The 20,867-nt window shown below is 50.0% G+C and overlaps 1 non-coding gene across 1 annotated transcript; it reads left to right on the forward strand.

The window, feature by feature from the left end:
- Positions 1–14,142: 14,142 nt before the first annotated feature.
- Positions 14,143–14,215, forward strand: TRNAG-UCC (transfer RNA glycine (anticodon UCC)). The gene has a single exon. It is a non-coding gene; the product is annotated as a tRNA-Gly (tRNA).
- The last annotated feature ends 6,652 nt before the right edge of the window (positions 14,216–20,867 follow it).

A 20,867-nucleotide genomic window follows, 5' to 3' on the forward strand; every position in this document is an offset into this window, starting at 1 on the left:
TGCTGCAAAGCACCTCACAGCCAGTGGCAGCACAGATGCCAGGAATAAATCACATCTGATCTTCTGAGAGTCAGGCCTAGCTCCCGCGAGGGATGTTGGAGACAGGGGAGTGGCCTGGAGCAGCTGCAGACTCTGGGGGACTTCACCAAGGACCACAGAGCTGCTGGGAGGTCTTCATCTGGACCCCAGAGGTCTGGGGTGAGCATCATTTTTTTTTTAATCTTCCCAGCATCTGTTTCCTCTTCTTAAAGTTTAATAGCAACACTTTTTCTTTAGAGAAAGTCCTCTCTCCTCCACTCTGAGTCCATATGGGTCAGGTGGGGTCATCACTCCCCTCCAGCCACAGAGAGTGAACATGAGATCTAGCCTTGGCTGTTCACAGCCCACGTCCTGTCGCTGCCATGAGTGGTTCACAGTGAGGATATACCCTGGGGTGATGGGACTTGATTTTCAGACTTTTGTTGAAATCCTCAGAAAAAGAGAAGTTCCCTTTTAACAGACATTGCTCACAGAAGGAATATCTTTTTCATTGAACTGTCTCTAGCTGCTACCACAATTCCACGTGTGTAGTCGATGCTCGATAAACATGGGTTGAATGGGTGAGTAAGCAAGCTGGAGACAAGATGGCAGGGTTCTTGTCTGGACTCAGCCACATCAACTCTGTAACCTCTAAACGCTCTCTTCACCTCTTTGTGCCTCAGTTTCCTAGACTATGGAATGAAGTTAATAATTACACTTACCAATTGGTTGTATTGGTTAGCTATTGCCACCAATATGCTGCATAACAAATAACCCCTAAATTTTGTGTCTTAAAACAACAATCATGCTTTATCATTCACACATCTGTCAGTTGCATCTTGGTGGGGGAGTTACCTGATCCAGATTGGGGTTTGACTGGTTAGCTCTGCTCCACCAGAATTTCATTCTCTTGAATTAGCAGACTAATCCAGGGTGTTTGTCACACACCATGGCAAAGGTGCAGAAAAGCACAAAGCCTCTCAAGGGACAGGAGTAGCCCAGCATCACTTCCATTTCATTTTTTGGCCAAAGCAAGCCACACAAGTTGAAGTTCAGGGTCAACTCTATGGCAAAGAACATAGATGCAGGGAGAGGTGAAAAACAGAGCCCACGTGTGCATTATCCCACACAGATGTGACCATTTTTGTTTACCTGTTTCCTTGTTCAAAGTCAGCTGCTCTACTGGAATATAACTTCCCCCAACATGTGGCTCTTAACTTGCTCTGCTCCGGGTGGTGGTGGTAGCTCCAGCCCCCTAGAACAGGGCCTGGGACTGCGTCAGTGTTCAGCAAACTTTTGTTGAAAAGCTGAGAGGCTGTCCTCCTCTCCCTACGCTGTCACAAAGACTAAACCAGGTCAGAAACACAAGCAACACTCTGGGATTTATAGAAGCCCTCCCAGGGACTTTCCTGGTGATCTAGTGCCTAAGACTCTGCCTTCCAATGCAGGGGATATGGGTTCGATCCCTGGTCGGAGAACTAAGACCCCACATGTCCCAGGGCAACTAAGACCATATGCCATTGACTTCTGAGCCTGTGAGCCACAACTAGAGAGCCCATGCACTGGAACAAAGACACAGCACAGCCAAAAAAAAAGAAGCAGTCCCAGGGTGGTGATTCTCACTCCACCTGCATGTTGAGTCTCCTCAGGGAACACGGGTAACTGTCCCATCTCTCCCCCTGATAAACAACAGAGTCAGGGGTCCAATTATGGGTGGGGGCGTCACACCCCCCCTTGGTTAGTCTGTATCTCTCAGTCTGCCCTGGTGGTCCTGGAGAGGCCCCTCCCCCTTAGATCAGGAAGTTCAGGTTCAACTCTGGGCTGAGAACACAGATCTCTCTGGGGTGAGAAGGAAGTGGCCCCAACAGCCCCAGGAGAGACAGCCCGCTGTGGCCTCGTGCTTGGCCCGGAGCCCCGGAGGCCACGGTGCCGCCCTGTGTGGTTTCCCTCCAGCCCTCCCTCCTGTCTGCTGGAAACAGCAAAGTCAAGGACCCTCTGCCCACTCTGGGTCTGCCCTCTCCTGGGGGAGCTGCCCACCCCTCGTGTCCATCTGGCCCTCAGCACCTCCATCCCACCGGGCAGAATGGGCTCCCCCAAACCCCACACACAGGCAGCGTCTCCAGTCTGCCCCCGCGCTGCACACTTCAGCACAAAACCCTTCTCCAGGCCCAGCCCGAAAGAACCAAATGTTCCTCTATTATGCAAGCTCATTTCTCTCTTCCTGCTGGGCCCAAATTGCAATCTGCGCCAGGGGAAGAGAGGGAGACGGAGGCCTGAATTGGGGAGCTGAACAGCTCTGGCAGGAAACCTCTTCCCCACCACTACCCTGCCCAAGGCCCCAACCCCTTACCCTGTAGCAACACTGGCCCCCTCGGCCCCCCAGGTCTGAGCCCAACACCCCAGCAGAGGGGAGCTGTGTCAGTGCCTGTCACCCAGAATTAACACAGCTGTTCCTGGGGTCTGCCCAGGACAGATAACCCCTGGTTGTGTTCAGAAAGGGCAGAAAATCATCGCTTTGTTTGTTTTTGACAGCTCTGGGTCTTCGTTGCTGTGCTCAGCTTTCTCTAGTTGGGACAAGTAGAGGCTACTCTCTAGTTGAGGCTCACTGCAGTAGCTTCTCTGTTGCAGAGCATGGGCTCTAGAGCACATGGGCTCAGTAGCTGTGTCACACGAGCTCAGTTTCCCTGAGGCACGTGGAATCTTCCCGGACCAGGGATCGAACCCACGTCCCCTGCCTTGGCAGGCAGATTCTTAACCACTTGACCACCAGGGAAGTCCCAGAAAAGCATCACTACAAGCCGTCCACCAGGGCGGGGTCAAAAGCAGGATCTAGGGCAAGAACTTTGCATAAAACAACAGGTGGGTATTATTTACTCTGTGTCAGGCTCTTCTCTAAATACCTTCTCATATAATCTTGCTCTCTGAATAGATGCTCATATTACCGCAATTTTGCAGAGGAGGAAACTGAGGCTCAGAAAGAGTGATTCAGCTGAGAAAACAGTTAGGAAGCAGCAGAGCTGGGATCCAAACCAAACAGTCAGGCCCCAGGATAAAGCTTGTCCAATCAACTGCTGCTCTGTAAATGTGTGGATCTTTGTTCCCAAAGGGTTTGCCCACCAGGCTAAAAGGCATACCACTTGTGGGACTTCCCTGGTGGTCCAGTGGTTGAGACTCCATGCTGCCAATGCAGGGAGTGAGGGGTTTGATCCCTGGTCAGGGAACTAAGATCCCACATGCCATGAAATGTGGACAGAAATAAATAAATAAATAATTTAAAAAGTCACACTACTTGTGATCCAGCCATCCCACTTCTGGGTATATAGCTGACCTTGAACGACATGGGTTTGAAATACACAAGTCCACTTATATGCCTGTTCTTTTTTTTTTCAATAAATGTATCATGTATACTGGGCTTCCCAGGGGGCGCTAGTGGTAAAGATCCCACCTGCCAATGCAGGAGACATAAGAGATGTGGGTTCGATCCCTGGGTCGGGAAGATCTCCTGGAGGAGGGCATGGCAGCCCACTCCAGTATTCCTGCCTGGAGAATCCCATGGACAGAGGAGCCTGGCGGGCTACCGTCCATGGGGTCACAAACAGACACGACGGAAGCAACTTACACGCACGCACCGTGTATACCACTAGGTTATTCAGTCTGAGGTTGACTGAATCCATGGATACAGGTTTGAATCTTAGATACAGAGAACTGACTGCAAAGTTATACTAAGATTTAAGACTGGGTGTGGGGGTCCACCCCTATCACCCCCACATTGTTCAATGGTCAACTGTATGCCCAAAAAGATTGAAAGCAGGGTTTTGAAAGATTAACTACACACCCATGGTCCTGGCAGCATTATTCACAATTGCCAAAAGGTGCAAGCAATCCAAATCTCCATCAATGGATGAGTGGATAAACAAAATGTGGTCTATCCAGACAATGGAATATTATTCAGCCTTAACAGGGGGAGGAGATCCTGTCACACTAGAGCATGGATTCCTAAGTGAAATAATAAAAGCCAATCCCCAAAAGATAATTCCACTCCTATCAGGCCCTGGAGGAGTCAGATTCACAGAGATAGAAAATAAAAGAGTGGTTGCCAGGGCCTGAAGGAGGAGGAAGGGGAGGCAGGGTTGATCGGGTACAGAGTTCCAGTTTTGCGAGATGAACAGGTTCCCGCTTGCCCTCCTGCCCCTCTGCCCTCACCATGGGTCACGCCTGGGCTAGCCTTCTGGAGGAGACACATGTGACACAGAGCTCACCCAACAATCCCAGCTGAGGCTCCCCAAGATCAGCCAATAGCCACTGGCCCCTAGATGTGTGTCTGAGCCCAGCTGAGCCAGAAGAACCATGTCCACCCCAGCCAAGTCTAGCCCCAACCTCTGACCTGCAGACTCATGAGCCACATAAATTCTTACTGATGAAGGTCATCCATATTTGGGTGCATTGTTATGCATTTGTTATGCATTATTCTGCCAATAGGTGACTGATACAAACTCACGTAAAAGGCCTCTAGCCCTTCAGTCACTTATTCAGCTGCTTCAACACATAAGTACTAAGCCCCTATTCTGTATCCAGTAACAGAACAGCTGGCAAGGTCCTCTTGGAGACCATAGTTGAGACAGGGGAGACAGACTATAATCCAAGTACTTCATTCTTGTTGTTCAGTCAGTCATGTCTGACTCTTTGAACGCCGTGGACTGCAGCATGCCAGGCTTCCCTGTCCTTCACTATCTCCTGGAGTTTGCTGAAACTCTTCTCCATTGAGTCAGTGACGCCATCCAGTCATCTCCTTCTCTGTCGCCCCCATCTCCTCCTGCCCTCAGTCTTTCCCAGCATCAGGGTCTTTTCCAGTGAGTTGGCTCTTCGCATTAGGTGGCCAATGTGCTTACAGTGGCATAATTAAGTGCTGTGAAGGGCCTAAGTATAGGGACTGTGGGAGAAGCACATGAGAAGGGCTTGGGAGGTCAGGGAAGGCTTCCTGGAAGAGGAGTTGTTGCAATGGAGGCCTGAAGAAGTAGGAGATGGCCAGGTGAGGGTTATGTTAAGGCAAGAGCAGAGAAGGGTGTCCCAGGCAGAAGGAACAAGAGTAAAGGCCCGGGCTGGTTGCGGAGACAGAGCCTGGCTGCTTGGGAGAAAGGCAGGAATGCTGAGGAAGCTGTGCTGGAGCCAATTCTGAGCAGGGACTTTATCCTGAGGGCCTGGGGCAGGGCTGTGGTGGCTGGGGTAGGGGGGGTGGGGATTTCAGCCATATTGCTGCGTGATCAGAAGTGCACTTGAGAAAGATCACTCAGGCAGCGGCGCGGAAGGGACGTTCACATGCAGTTAAGCCCGGCCGTGAAGGCTGCCTGGAGAGTCAGAGGTCCCTGTGCCAAAATGTGGTGCAGACGGTGCCCGGATCATCAGGAGTCACCAGCGCTCGGCTGTTTTAGCTGCCCATTGCCCGGGCTGGCTCCCTCTGGGGTAAACGGGATGCAGAAACTGAGGTTGTCCCCAGGGACGATGCCGAGTCAGAGAAGAGGCCTTCTGCCAAATGTCCGCCCTCTCCCCACCCAATCAGCAAGCCACCACCAGCTGCAGAAGATGCCCTGTCCAATCGGGAGCTAGGACACCCCCACAGGCCACCTCCAGTGCATCCTTGGGGAGTGAATTGGCTGATTCTGGGCAGAGACAGAGCAGCCAGAAGCCTCCCGCCAACCCCATCCCAACGTGGCCACCTGGCCCCGCCACGGGCACCCCTGCCCCAGCTGGCCTCCCCCTGTACCGGCAAGATCCCACATCCGTCAAACACCGCCATCCGCTGGCATCCATCATCATCCGAGAAAAGAAATAAAGACGTTACCCTCTCGTGGTCCCAGGATTAATGTCCCTGCTGTGAAAACAAACGTCGCGTCTTCCCGCCAACATTTATTTTTGATAAATGCTGTGACTTTGCCTTGACATTTCGGAAGCAGCGGGAGACCATTACCCGGTGACAATGTTCTATTCCACTGACATTATCTCTTAATTATAATATGCAAGTAATGCTGAAAAAAATGGCCCATAAAGAGCTCGTTTGGAGCTGCTGCATTCTCCTGTCGGGGAAACGCTGAAGGATTTCATTCAGCTCTTGCAAATGAGGAGAGACAAATGGATATGGGGGCTCTGTGTGTGTCCTGCCTCGTCAATGACAAAGCTCCCAGGGTGGCGGGAGGTGGCAGGGAGGTGACGATTTAAGGGCATCAGCTGGGCTTTCGCCTCCCCCCACTGCCCCCTCCCATCCATCTCCATCCCCCCAAATCAGAGGGCGCTTCACCTCATCACAATTAATAAGCCTTCAACTCTAGTCCTGCAAAACGATTTGCTATGTCACATAAAGGAGACAGGCAGTGCTTTTTTTTTTTTTTTTTTTTTTTTTTCCCCAGGAAATTAATTCCGTTCAGGGGCAGGGAGGTCAAGGGAAGAGCTTCTGGAGGAAATCCCATTTTGCAACTCCTCTGGGTCCTCAAGAGCGGAAGAAACATCTGCCAAAGTTCAGAGTGAACAGGGTTCTGGGGGGGAGGGGTTGCTTGGGGACAGGGCAAGCAGAGGCTTTGAGATGGCTCAGGAAAGCAATCTGGACACCCTTTTGGAACTAGTGGACAGTGGAGAGGGGTCAACCAAAAGTCAGAGTCATAACATTAACATTTATGCGAATCTGACACTTTGGGAGCAAGAGGGGCCAACTGAATTCACGCTTTGAAAGCCTCAGTGCTCCAAACCCAAACCGGTGAATACTCAAAGTCTAAACCAGTGGCTCTCAATCAGAAGTGATTTCGCTCCCCCGCTCTGAGTGGGGGGTCATTTGGCACAGTCTGGAAACCAAGGGCTGGACACTACTGGCATCCAGCGAGTAGAGACCAAGGATGCTGCCAAATGTCCTCCAATGACCAGAAAGGCCCCCACCACAGGGAATCATCCAGCCCAAAGGTCAACAGTGATGCTTGTGAGAGGGGAAGGGGTTGGTGAGTTTGTTGGAGAAGGCAAAAGGCCTTGATGTGGTTGAGAAGAATCTAGAAATACTGCATAGTTGCCCACTTTGCGAAGAAGATATACAGATATGTAGCTTAAACACCCAGGGGTAGCCAGTGAAAGGATGGATTCCAACCTACAGTGAAAGCCTATCTGGGGACTTCCCTAGCGGTCCAGCGGTTAAGGCTCGCTGCGCAGCTTTTGCCAGCTCACTCAACCTCTCTCTGAGCCTCGGTTTCTTCATCTGTAACCTAGGGTGAATTCCTTCTTAAAGGAAGAATTTGTAGGAACAGATGAGCATAAGATAAAGCAAGCAAATGAAGAGGCACTTGGTGGTTGCTCCCTGGCGGCCCAGTGGTTGGGACTCTACCCTTCCACTGCAGGGGACACAGTTTCGATCCCTGGCTGAGGAACTAAAATCCTGCTTGCTTCACAGCACACCCAAAAAAAAAGCCTATCCTGGAGTATAACCACAAAAACCACCCCTGTCTCAGTTAGGATTTCCCATCTGCCCTTTGAGAACATTATTATGTTTCCTCTTTATTTTACAGACCAGGAAGTAGAGTTCCTGGGGTAGGCTGCCCAGTCACAATAGCAGTTAGGGAGACAAAGGGGTCAGGGAAGAGGGTGGCCTGGGCTCAGAACCTGGCCTCATCCTTTGCCAGCTGGTCATGTTACATGAACAACTCGACCACTCAGGGCCTTTGTTTCCACATCTGTAAATGGGCTCATAAACCCGCCCCACGAGGTTGCCCCGGGAATGAGCTGGATAGCCCTTGCTGTGTGCTGTGCTTAGTCGCTGTCGTGTCCAACTCTTTGTGACCCCGTGGACTATAGCCCTTCAGGCTCCTCTGTCCATGGGGATTTTCCAGGCAAGAATACTGGCATAGGTTGCCATGCCCTTCTCCAGGGAATCTTCCCAATCCAGGGATCGAACCCAGCTCTCCCATATTGCAGGTGGGTTCTTCTCCATCTAAGCCAAGAGGCAAGAATACTGGAGTGGGTAGCCTATCCTTTCACCAGAGGATCTTCCCAACCCAAGGTCTCCTGCCTTGCAGGCTGATTCTTTATCAGCTGAGTTACCAGGGAAGCCTGAGTTAGCCCTTAGATGTAAGGAAATAGAATCCAAGCCCAGTGGCTTAAGGGATTTTAATCAAAGGAAGTATGGACAGAGATGTGGGCAATGCTGGGCAAGGGCACTGAGGTACCCAGGGGTGGGCACCAGTGCGAAACTGTTGCCAGAATAATAGGGGAAGGGGCTGGGGAAGAAATATTATGCCTGGAGGCAGGGGACTGACCAAGCCAGGCTCTAGGAATAAGGACGTGGACATCAGTGGCCAGGGGAGGGAGGGGCACAGTCTTCATTGTTACCACCCCCCATCTTCATTTGGTTTGCTTCCTGCTGTTCCACGCTGCTTCTCAAGAGAAAACCTGGAGTGTCGAGGGGTCACTTGCAAGGTGGCAGCAGAATGGAAATGAGGGACTGCCAGGCTGTGGGTCCACACACCACTGACGGGCTCTTCAGAATGTGTTCTGGAGTTCTGGACAGCCCTCGGCCAGCTTCAAGAAGTCTGTTCCAGGAGTTCAGGTTCAGTGCAAGGTTGCCAGCTCAGATGCCACCAGGGCACGTCAGCATTTATCGAGCGTGGCTGACCTGGGTAGTGACGCGGAGGATGAGTGTCCCTGCTCGAGCAGCCACCACCCCGGGGGAAGGGGTGGGGACAGCTGCCAGGCAGGCATGAGGGCTCAGTGTGGCCAGATGCTTAGATTTTTGCGAAAGTAGCTGAAGTACAGATTTTTCCATGAAATCCCTTGATTTTTCAATATTGGCCACTAATTCAGGTTTTTCTTCCCCCTTCAAACACTGTGTAAGCCAAAGTCAACAAGTCTATAGGCCACTGGTTTGCACCCTCTGGTCTGGTCCACAGCCATTCCTCTCCTTTGGGAGATGATGTCACGCCTGCCTGGAGTTATCCTAGAGTTCACCCTGCTCAGGGTCACAGCCAGAGACACAGCCACGGCGCCTCCTGGCCAACGGGCTGCAGGGGACGTGCACCTGAAGCCTGTGGACCCTTCAGCTGTCCCTGACTCCTCCCTTTGCCCCCAGAGCTCTGCGCCAAATCATTTCCACAGACACCCTAGGCCAGCTGGCCACGTGGCTAAATCAGGTCCCTGAGCCTCGGCAGCCCCATCTGTATAATGGGCCTCTGTGGAGCCTTGTGAGTGTGGAGAGAGAGTCCAGATGGAGCACTTGGCAAGGCCTATCACAGTGGTTCTCAGTCGTCAGGGCAAAAATTATCAAAACCAAAAAGAACAATAAAAGATGGCCTTGGCTGGATTCTCCTGGAGAAAGGGGCCCAAGACTGTCTTGTCTGTATTTTCCTCTCATTCCCAAGAATATCATGAGAGGTTAGCATAGGAACTGGGGTCAGAAGACCTGGGTTTGGATACCACCCACCCTATTACGTCGCTGTGCAGCTCTTGCCTGCTTACTCAACCTCTCTGAGTCTTGGTTTCCTCACTTGTATCTGGGGTGAATTTCTCCTTGTAGGAGAAATTTGTAGGGACTGAAAGCATAAGATAAGGCAAGTGCTGTGCTGTGCTTAGTCACTCAGTTGTGTCCAACTCTGTGCAACCCCATGGACTGTAGCCCGTAAGGCTCCTCTGTCCATAGGGATTCTCTAGGCAAGAATACTGGAGTGGGTTGCCATTCCCTTCTCCAGGGGATCTTCCCAAAACAGGGATCAAACCCAGGTCTCCTGCATTGCAGGCAGATTTTCTACCACTGAGCCAACAGGGAAGAAAGCCAAACACTAAGTACATGAAAAGGCACTTGATGGGAATTCCCTTGTGATCCAGTTGTTGGGACTCTGCCCTTCCATTACAGCGGGCCCAGGTTCAATTCCTGGTCAGGGAACTAGGAATGTGATTTCAAAAAAAAAAATTAGTGTCCTTTCAGAAACTCCCCGCACCCTCTTTTCACCCACTTCCTGGTTTAGGTGTCAAAGGGAGCGGAGCTTGAACAGAAAGCTTTTACACCTTCAGGTTTTCTAAGATGTGCGGTGCCTTCCTCCCCAACCAGGGGCGGATGTGTCTTGTACCAGCTCTGTGTCTCCTGCTTCCCAGGGAAAGTCAACACTGACCTCTGCCCAAGGCCTGGCTGTTACTGACGTCACCGTGGGCAGGCTGCGGTGGCCTGGCCTGAAACGTTCATGATTGCCACAGCCTGCCTGCTACCTCCTCCAAACAGAGAGTTTGCCTGCCACCAATGTTATCTTCTCCCAGCCCCTGTTTGCCTGCCACCAATGGTATCTACAGGCCTGCTTTCGGTCATTCTGGGACCCGAGCCGATGGAGCACCCAAAAGCTCAGACATTGCCTGTCACCAGAGAGTATACAACCTCAGAGAGGTTAAGTGACCTCTCTTAGAGAAAAGGGAGATTCTCACCCCTGCAATTAAATGCTGCAGCCCAAGAAGTGATACAGTGATACTCTGCCCTCATCTCATCGGCCAGAGTGATCCCAACCAACCACGTGGGGTTGGAAATATTTTCCACCCAAATGCCCAGAAGGTGAAAGTTAAAAAGATCTGGTGTACAGACCACTAATGGCTACCACAGTCGTATTTTTGTTATCTCCATTTTTATAGATGAGGCTATCAAGGCTCAGAGAAGTTAAGTGACTTGCCTGAGATCACAAAGCTAAGAAATAGCAGATCTGGGATTTACACCCAGTTCTATCTAACTCTGGAAACTAATATATCAGCCATTACCACTTATAAACCCTGAAGTATGACCTGTTCAACCATAAATTTGTACCTAAGACAAACACATTCTGGGAGTTCCCTGGTGGCCTACTGGTTAGGATTCCAGGCTTTCACTGCCATGGGCCTGGGTTCAATCCCTGGTTGGGGAACTAAGATCCTATAAGCTACTTGGTGTGGCCAAAAATAAAAGTTAAAAAAAAACATATTCAGGGAATTAGGCTGATAAAAGACATCTTTCTGAGGGGCTTCCTGGTGGTTCACACAGTAAAGAATCCACCTGCAATGCAGGTGACCAGGTTTGATCCCTGGGTCAGGAAAATCCCTTGGAGAAGGAAATGGCAGCCCACTCCAGTATTCTTGCCTGGAGAATCCCATGGACAGAGGATCCTCGTGGGCTACAGTCCATGGGGTCGCAAAGAGCTGGACACGATTGAGTGATTTAGCACGTACACGCAAGACACCTCTTTACACACCTCCAGAAAGGGGGGGCATATCACCACAGTCACTTATACTTAAATTACACAAATAACAAGCAAAGGCAAATACTGAGCAAAAACAAATAGACCAAGTCCTATTCAAGACACATTTGCTTCGGCCCACACAGTATTTTATTTAATTGGAATATGTTGCCAATAATTAAAAATCAGATTTCACTTTTAAAAAATTCTCTTGAAATTAAAAAAAAAAACAAGAACAACACTGAAAGACCTGGCAACAAGAGCCTGCATTCCCATCAGGTCAGGCAATCATCAGCGCGACTGAAGACAAAGCCGGGTTCTCAGATGACAGAGAGGCAGCCTGGCCTGGAGTCTGCAAGGCAAGGTGTCAAATAACCCAGAACCCCGGATACAAAATGACGCTCTCTTTAACTACAGGTGTAACAGCCTCACTTTCACACTTTAACGTAATTTCATCAAAGTCTTAGCAACAACGGTGTCATCTGTGTACCTTTAAAAAGTGTTGAGAAGGTGTCACTTTGGAAATGCATATACCCACTAGCTCTCTTGTGAAGTTTTGGGCAGATAAAACCTTCTACCACCAGCTACCCTACCACTCAGAGACCAAACACCAGGCCTTCTGGGCCTACTGACATTGCTGCCTGGTTCTGTGGGCATTTTAGTCAAGGCTGTGGTTTTTCCTGTGGTCACGTATGGATGTGAGAGTTGGACTATGAAGAAGGCTGAGTGCCGAAGAATTGATGCTTTTGAACTGTGGTGTTGGAGAAGACTCTTGAGAGTCCCTTGGACTGCAAGGAGATCCAAGCAGTCCATTCTGAAGGAGATCAGCCCTGGGATTTCTTTGGAAGGAATGATGCTAAAGCTGAAACTCCAGTACTTTGGCCACCTCATGTGAAGAGTTGACTCATTGGAAGAGACTCTGATGCTGGGAGGGATTGGGGGCAGGAGGAGAAGGGGACGACAGAGGATGAGATGGCTGGATGGCATCGCTGACTTGATGGACGTGAGTCTGAGTGAACTCCGGGAGTTGGTGATGGACAGGGAGGCCTGGCGTGCTGCGATTCATGGAGTCACAGAGAGTCGGACACGACTGAGCGACTGAACTGAACTGAACTGAACTGGTGGCTCAGACAGTAGAGAGTCTGCCTGCGACTCAGGAGACCTGGGTTCGGCCCCTAGGTCGGGAAGATCCCCTGGAGAAGGGAACAACTATCCACTCCAGTAGTCTTGCCTTGAGAATTTCAAGGACGGAAGAGTCTGACAGGCTACAGTCCACAGGGTCCCAAAGAGTCAGACACGACTGAATGACTAACACTTCCACCGATCTACAATACCATTTAAATAAGCTAGTTTTACACAGAAGATATCCATCCAGTGATTCACCTGGGAGAACGCCCTCACCATGTGTGACAGCAACGCCTCCTGGGGATGTATGGTTTCACAGCTCACCTCTACTAGACATTACAGATACTTAGGTAAACTGCATCCTGAATGTTTGATCCAAGAGTACTTTGTGACCCGTTTGACAGTCTTTTCAGGACTTCCCTGGAGGTCTAGTGGCTAAGATGTGCTTCTACTTCAGGGGGCAAGGGTTCAATCTCTGATCAGGGCACTAAGATCCTGTATGGCATGTAGCGCAGCCAAAGAAAGAAAGGAAAGTCCTCTGTGTGATCTTCATGAGGACCTATGAAATCAATGCAACAGGAATTGGAGTGTCTTTTGGAGAGAGGAGAGCAGGGGCACCAAGGGGTCAAAGTGACTTGCCTGCAGAATACAGCATGTCAGGGCCTCTTTGCAAACAGCTCTGGCTTCCAAACCTCCCTGGCTGCCTAATCTCTAGGTCTGATATCATGGAAGAAACCATGTCCTTCCCCCAAACAGTTGCAGCTGCCACAGCCAGAGACCACAGGGGCTGGGTCACCACCCTGTGACCAGAGACTCCTCGCGTCTTCTCTGGGAGTTCCTGTCCCCTAAAATGGAAGAAATTCCAGCAGCCCAGGGAAGAGCAGATGGGGCGGGCCATGGGCACAGATGGGAGATGCCAGAGACCAGAGCAACGTTCCACAGTTCTGAGAGCCTGCCACAGGCCGGGCCACCACAGGGATGCTTTCCACGCCACACTATTCCAGCCCATCTGCTGAGATGTCTTCCCCGGAGGAACGGAAGTCCCATTTCATCATGGAAGTTGAGGGGGTGGATGAGAGTCAGTGTGCAGAAATGTGCATCGTGACTGATGTTGCTCAAACATCTGTCACTTAAAGTTGAAAACAAATATCTCCATCTCAAAGGACCCCCTTCGTCTTCAGCTGAGGACCTCTGGATGTTGTCAAGTTTGCTGCGGCTCGGGCCTCATGGCCAAAGTGCCTGTGAGATCTGGGAACGTTCACAACTCCAGACTCCAAGACACGGCCACTTGGCCTTCACCCTCTGGGGAGGCATGCCAGGCCTGGAACCCTCAGAAGCTGGCACCCGAGCCCTGGGAGAGAACAGTCTGAGAAACAGCCCCCACCGAAGCAGTGGCCCTTAGCCCTCCCTCTGGCAAAAGTCCTGGGCGGCTTCCTCCAGTCTCCTCTGCCCTCCCTTTGCAGTCTTGTTGTGGGTGTGAGAGAGCCAAGCACTATTTTTAGCAATGTTTATTCTTACTCTTCTCCTTCCCTCCCGTTCTCAACCTCTCTGGAACGAGCCTAGATGTTCCCCCGCTAAGGGTTTTTCTGGCATCGCAGGGCACGTGCTGGTGTGCGGGACCTCTTTCTGGATGGAGCTGGGATTGAGTTGGGAGTAAACAAACTTTTCAATCTCAGATGCTCCAGAATCAGGACCCATCTGTATATTTGCTTGAAAATGACGTTCCTCAAAGCTGGTTTCCCCAGCATGATTTCCAGAAAGGATACAAGACAGCAGGAGTCTCTGGACTTCCCTGATGGTCCAATGGTTAAGACTACACACTTCCAATGTAGGGGACCCAGGTTCAATCCCTGCTCAGGGAAGTTCCACATGTCACACAGTGCAACCAAAAAAATAAGTAAAATAAAAATAAAGATGCACATACCTTTAAAAGGGGCTTCCCTGGTGGCTCAGATGGTAAAGAATCTGCCCACAATGTTGGACACCTGGAGTCAATCAGTGGGTCAGGAAGATCCTCTGGAGAAGAGAATGGCTACCCACTTCAGTATTCTTGCCTGGAGGATTCCATGGACAGAGGAGCCTGGCGGGCTACAGTCCCTGGGGTCGCAAAGAGTTGGACCCAACTGAGCAACTGACACTTTCAATTTACTTTCATACCTTTAAAGGTGGGGCGTAGCGGGGGCAGTATTTTCCTGGTGATCCAGTGATTAAGACTCTGATCTTCCAATGCAGGGTTCCCAGGTTTGATCCCTGCTCAGAGAACTAAGATCCTGCATGCCACATGGTACCACCAAAAATATATATGTATACATATATTTTTTAATTAAAAAAGAGAGAGTAGGAGTCTCTGACAAACAACAGTCATGAGTCCTGGTTAACTGGACCACGAGGAGATGCGCTGGGTGACAGATGAGCACGCATGCCCTGGACCCAGCTACTGAGCCTAAAATCTGGACTCTGACACTTAGCAGCCATAAGACCTTGGGTGTTTACTTATCCTCTCTGCACCTGTCTCATCTGTAAAAAGATGGTGATGATAAGAACGTTCACCTGGGTTATGAGGGAAATGAGACGCCCTCGTACGAAGAGTTTAAAGCAGGGCATGGTACATAGGAAGCATTCAGTTCATGTTAGCAGCAACCTGTTTCAGGAGATGAAACCAGTCCACCAGAGCCCGGCTCTGGGCCAAGAGTCCCCAGCATCTGCGATTTGAGTGAGGCTCAGGCCCATCTCTGGTGGGGCGGGGTGGGGGTGGGGGGGTGGTCAGCCATGAGGCCTGGAGCCACCAGGAGCCACTCTCCAGACCAGGTTGAAGGCACTGTCCTGGAACCCGGGCCACCCAGATTGAAAGAATCATAGTTATTACCCGTCAGCCAATCCGGCCCTCTGTGGACATTGCTAATTAATAACTTTACAGACCCTGTAACTTCACACGAGAATACTGCAGAGCATTTTTTATGTGTAGAAACTCTTAATATGTACAATGGAGAAACACAAGGAGCACAGGTTATGCAGCGCTGATCTGTCGATCTTTCTTCTTTTTCTTTTTTTCCACTCTTGAAAAAAAAAACAAAAACAAAAAACAAAAAACAGACGTGGCTCAGGCCCCTCTCAACTGCCAGAAAGGCCCAAGTTGAGCCCAGGTCTTTGAATACATAACCAGGAGCTGCCCTTCAGAGGGCGGGCCCATGGCGCCCCCTGGTGGCCAACGTCTGCACTTCCAGCATCTGGCGGGGCCCTGGGCGGGCTCTGGGGCTTCAACACAAGGTGGGGATGGGAGAGAGAAGGGAGGGGTGCAGAGCGAGGCAGCTGGGCATGCGCGGGCTCTGCACTCTGCCCTCCCTCAATCACATCTCTTACGTTCACCACTCCCCCATCATTCGTTCGTTTATTCCACAAAGCCTTTGCGCACCCACTTTCCTGCCAGGCACTGTGCCAGACTCCAGGAATACAGCTGGTACCCCCTACAGACCAAGTACATGCCCTCAGGAGCTTAGAGTCTAAGGAGGGAGGCAGAGCGTGATTAAATGCTTACACACACAAAAAAAGATCAAACTGCAAGGGCAAGACCTTGAGAGTGAAGAGCCAAAGGCAGACGGCCTCCCCTCAAGGGATCACCCAGGAAGCAAAAAAGACGAAGTAAGGAATGTGTTTCAGTTTCCCCACTGGTAAATCCGGCCTGATTCTCCTGCCCCGGCCACTCCACGAGCGCTCTGAGTGTTCCATGGCAAGGGCAGGGGGGAAAGGGAGGTTTTATAAACTGTAGCGTGCCTCCTGCCACCTATCTCTTCACCCACCTGTGCCCCCACCGTAATTTCCCACACAGCCAATCAGCGATCACCTTGCTGCCCAGCTTAAAACGCTCCAATGACTCCCACTATACTTAAAATCCAAACTCCAGGGCCCTGCCGGATTTAGCCCCCGCCCAGTTCTACAGCCTCCTCTGCCTCTGTGTTGGGTACACTCCAGCCACGCCCCATTCATTTCCTGTCTGTCTGCTGCTACCTCAGGACCTTTGCACGTGCAGACCTTCTCGATTCTTAAAGGGCTCTTTTTCCTTCAAATCCTTTGGGAAACAGCATAAATAGCCCTTCTCAGAGCACATCTAAGTAGCACCCTTCTCATCTAAGTAGCACTCCTGCCCCCGCCACACACACAACAAACACTTCCTCTCCTCATGTCACCTGTTTTACTTCTTTCCTGGCACCTGTCACTTCTGGTGTTATCTTACTCACTTACTTGTTCACTGTCGCCCCCACTAGAATATAAACCACGGGGCAGGGACCTCTCCTGCTTTGTTGACCTCTCCTGCTTTGTCCACCACCACACACACACACACACACACACACACACAGTTTGTGATTGGCCTGGGTCTTCCTTGCTGGCTTTCTCTAGTCGCAGGCGAGCAGGGCTTCTCTTTGCAGAGCACAGGCTCTAGGGTGCAGGGACTCAGTACTCGTGGTGCGTGTGCTTATTTGCCGCACAGCAGGTGGAATCTTCCCGACCAGGTGTCACACCTGTGTCCCCTGCATTGGCAGGTGGATTCTTATCTATTTACCGCTAGGGAAGCCCCCAACCGCTGTGTTTCTGAGGCAGATAGCACTGGTACTCTCACAGATCCAAACAGATCCCTTTTGACTGTTTCTGTGTTCCCCCTGGCTTCTGGGTACTTTCCCCCCAAAGCCCAGTGCCTGCTGGTCTTCCTTGAAAAACTACCCTCTCTGGCTGCTGGACCCCAGTTTGCCCTTCTGGGACACCCCTTGGCCAGGAGTCTCTGTGTCAGCGTCTCCAAGCAAGACAACTCCCAATGTGTGTACTCAAGCACCTGACACACAGTTAGCACCCAGAAAATATTAGCTGAATGAATGTATCCATCTACATAGCCCTTTGAGAGAGACTCCCTCTCAGTGCCCGCCCAGTGCTCTGCACACAGTAGGTATCTAATAAATGCTTGCTGGAGGCTCAGTAGCTGAGATCTTTCACAATAGTCCTGGACCCTGTATGTTCACACATTCATTTCTATTCCACCTTCATAAGGCTTCTCAGGAATTCATAGAGCAACAATCTTTACTCCCAAGGGCAGGAAACTCAAGGTTCAGAGAGGTTACAGTTCTCCAAGGCTGCCCAGCAACGGGTACAACTGAACTCGTGTGCAGGTGACCTGCCTCCAAGATCAGAGCCCTTTCCTCTTCATGTTAAGGAAGCATGAATATCCCATGAACCTAGTTTTATTTTAGGAGTCTCACTCTTGCTCAGAGGAAACTTGGAGGTCAAGACCCCTTTGAAAATCTGAAGAATATTAAGGAATCGCTTCCCAGAAAATATGGTTTTTCCAGTTGTCTTGTATGATGTGAGTTGGCCCATAAAGAAGGCTCAGTGATGAAGAATTGATGCTTTTGAACTGTGGTGTTGGAGAAGACTCTTGAGAGTCCCTTGGACTACAAGGATATCCAACCAGTCAATCCTAAAGGAAATCAACCCTGAATATTCATTGGAAGGACTGATGCTGAAGCTGAAACTCCAATACTTTGACCACCTGATGCAAAGAACTGACTCACTGGAAAAGACCCTGATGCTGGAAAAGATTGAAGGTAGGAGGAGAAGGGGACGACAGAGGATGAGATGGTTGGATGGCATCACCGACTCCATGGACATGAGTTTGAGCAAGCTCCAGGAGCTGGTGATGGACAGGGATGCCTGGCATGCTGCAGACCATGGGGTCACAGAGTCGGACATGACTGAGCGACTGAAACTGAGGCATAAAATGAAATTTCTGGAGGTTGCAAGTTTCTGAAGCCAGACTGTGACCTGCCGAGGTCCAGCCCTGGCTGATCCAGGGTATTCGAAGCAGGGACGGCGTCAGCGACCTATTTATTTATAAATATTTATCAAAGATACAAAGAGTAATAGAATGAGGATAGCTCAGTAGGAAAATTCAGTGGAGAAAAGAGGCTGAGTAGCTTGGTTTATGTGGGAGACCAATAAAACTTCAAGACAAGAAGTTTGCACCACTTACGTAGGCCACAGGCGTCCTTCCGTTCTCCCGAAGGAGAGGAGACACTGAGGCCTCCCTGGTCAGATCTTAGAAGCCCAGGCATAATTAGCAAGCATGGCGGATTCTGCGCTCCAGATGGAGACTCAGCCAGAATTTGAGAAAGACAGCAACATGGGGAGACCAAGTTTCGGTGAACAAGGCCCGCACTTTATTTTCCACAGTAGTTTTTATACCTTAAGTTGTGCATAGAGGATAATGGGGGAAGGGGTGGAGTCATGCAAGGACAGCAGTTCCTGGTTCTACTCGAAGCCAGGCTTTCAAACTTATCATATGCAAAAGTTCAGGTGATTTACATCATCTTCTGGCCAGGAGGCCTGTTAACATTTTAAGAAACTTATCTTTCTCTAAAGGTGATTATTCCAAAGTCAGGCACCAGCCTCCAAAAAAGCATTGGACAAAGCTGCATTCCTATAGGGCAAAGGTGAGGTGGGCTCAATCAAGAAAAGAATTAACTCAAGGGTCCAAGGTTATAAACATTGAGGCTACTACTTACATTTCTATACACCCATTGTATCAATCAATACACTGCCAAGGACACAGTAGGCAAGGAGTATGGAGACTTAGCAGCAAACATTGGCCCAATAAGTGAAAAACCCTTCACCAATACAATTTCTAATCAATCTTTTAACTACTCAAAGGAATCTGTGTTTAGACAGTTTAGAACATCTGCCTCTCACAGTTGGGAGGCTCTGAACAATCACATGTGGCTGGAAAAACCTATTCAGGCAGGCTAGAGGATTGCCAAAGGAGTTTGTAGGTTAAACACTGTCACACCCAGGAATTATTAACTGGAGCTGTAAGCTAACTCTTTTTCAGAGAGAGGTCATGGGGGACAGCCCCCCGTAAAGTCAGAGGTGTAGGTGAAAGCACAAAGCAGAAAGTAGGAAGACTCTGGTTTTGGGGGTAGATGCTCGAGAACTTCCAGGGGGACTCCTGAGGCTCGAGCCCGCCTTTGCGTAGGCCGAGCCTCCTTCCTCATGACCTTTGCCATGGGCGGAGCTCCTCACGCTGGCTCCTGGCAGTAATAGACTTCCAGCTGAGCTATTCCAGATCCTGAAAGATGATACTGTGGAAAGTGCTGCACTCAATATGCAATATGCACTCAATATGCAATATGCCGGCTCCCGGCAGTGACCCCTGCATTTCTCCCCTTTCATTGTAAGGAATTTAAGAGGTGATCTCAGCACCTCTGAGAATGAGAACCCAGACCTCCTAACCACCTGTGTGCGCAGCTCGCCCTCCAGTGGCCAAACCTGTAATTGCCCAGAAGCCCAGCATCACAGCCTGAAAAGGGGAAGGATTTTCCTATCAGCCTGCGAGAAGGGGACTGACCCTCCAGGTGGGGAAAAACCCAGTAAGGATTTAAACAAAAGATGAGTGTGGTGATAGTTTACATTTCAGGAGGGCCTCTCAGGGCTTGCTTGAGGAAGGGACCGCACAGGACAAGCGTGGGACCCAGATGGACCAGGCTGCCAGAGCCTCCTCCAGGCGAGAGACCCCAGGGGCTCTGGAACTGGAGGGTTGAACGCAGGGTCCCCAGCCCTGAACCCACAAATCGGGTCCACCCATTTTTTTGAGCTCCGCACTGACTTTGCCAAGAAGGTATTCTTCTTCTTCTTTTTTTAAATACTAGGAAAACCACCCTAATAGCTTCATTCTCAGTGTGTAGCAAACACTCCATAAATATTGGTTGAAAGAGTGACCATCTGAATGAGCAAAGGAATACATGGGAATGTGAGTAACCATCTTGGTTAAAACTAGTTTCTGGTGAGGTGGCAGGGCTTACATTACAGGCTCTCGGGGTTTAGGGACTCCAGTAACTGGGGTTAGGACTTCCAGTATTCTAGAACATTCTAGTATCGTCTAGGGTACAGACACAGCAACTCAGGAATCCCAAGCAGGGGGTTGAGGGGGGAGCTGAGTGAGCACAAGAGATCAGGGAGGCTTCCTGGAAGAGGGGGCATGGCTGGAATTGAGTCTTTGATGATGGCCAGGACTGAGCCAGACACTTATTCCTCAGGCAGAGTGAGTGGTAAGAGGAGGAAGTGGAGGACACAATAAGGCACAGTATAGAGTTCCTGAATTAGGCAGGTCTGGTGGTACCCGGATGAACATCTTTAAGCTTTAATAGTTAAGTATTTTTTAATATTTTTTCCGATTGTGGTGCCGTTGATGTACAATATTATGTAAGCTTTAGGTGTACAACAGTGGTTCACAATTTTTAAAGGTTATATTCCATTTATAGTTATTATCAAATATTGGCTATATTATCAAATATTGGCTATATGTACAGTATATCGTTGCAGCTAGTTTTTTAATACATAACAGTTTGTACCTCCTACTTCCCTAACCCTATCATGCCCCTCCCCCGATTCCCTTTCCCCACTGGTAACCACTGGCTTGTTCTCCACATCTAAGAGTCTGTTTCTTTTTTGTTATATTCACTAGTTTGCTTTATT

The sequence above is a fragment of the Bos mutus genome, chromosome 17, assembly GCF_027580195.1.
Source record: "Bos mutus isolate GX-2022 chromosome 17, NWIPB_WYAK_1.1, whole genome shotgun sequence".
NCBI classification, from domain to species: Eukaryota; Metazoa; Chordata; class Mammalia; order Artiodactyla; family Bovidae; genus Bos; species Bos mutus.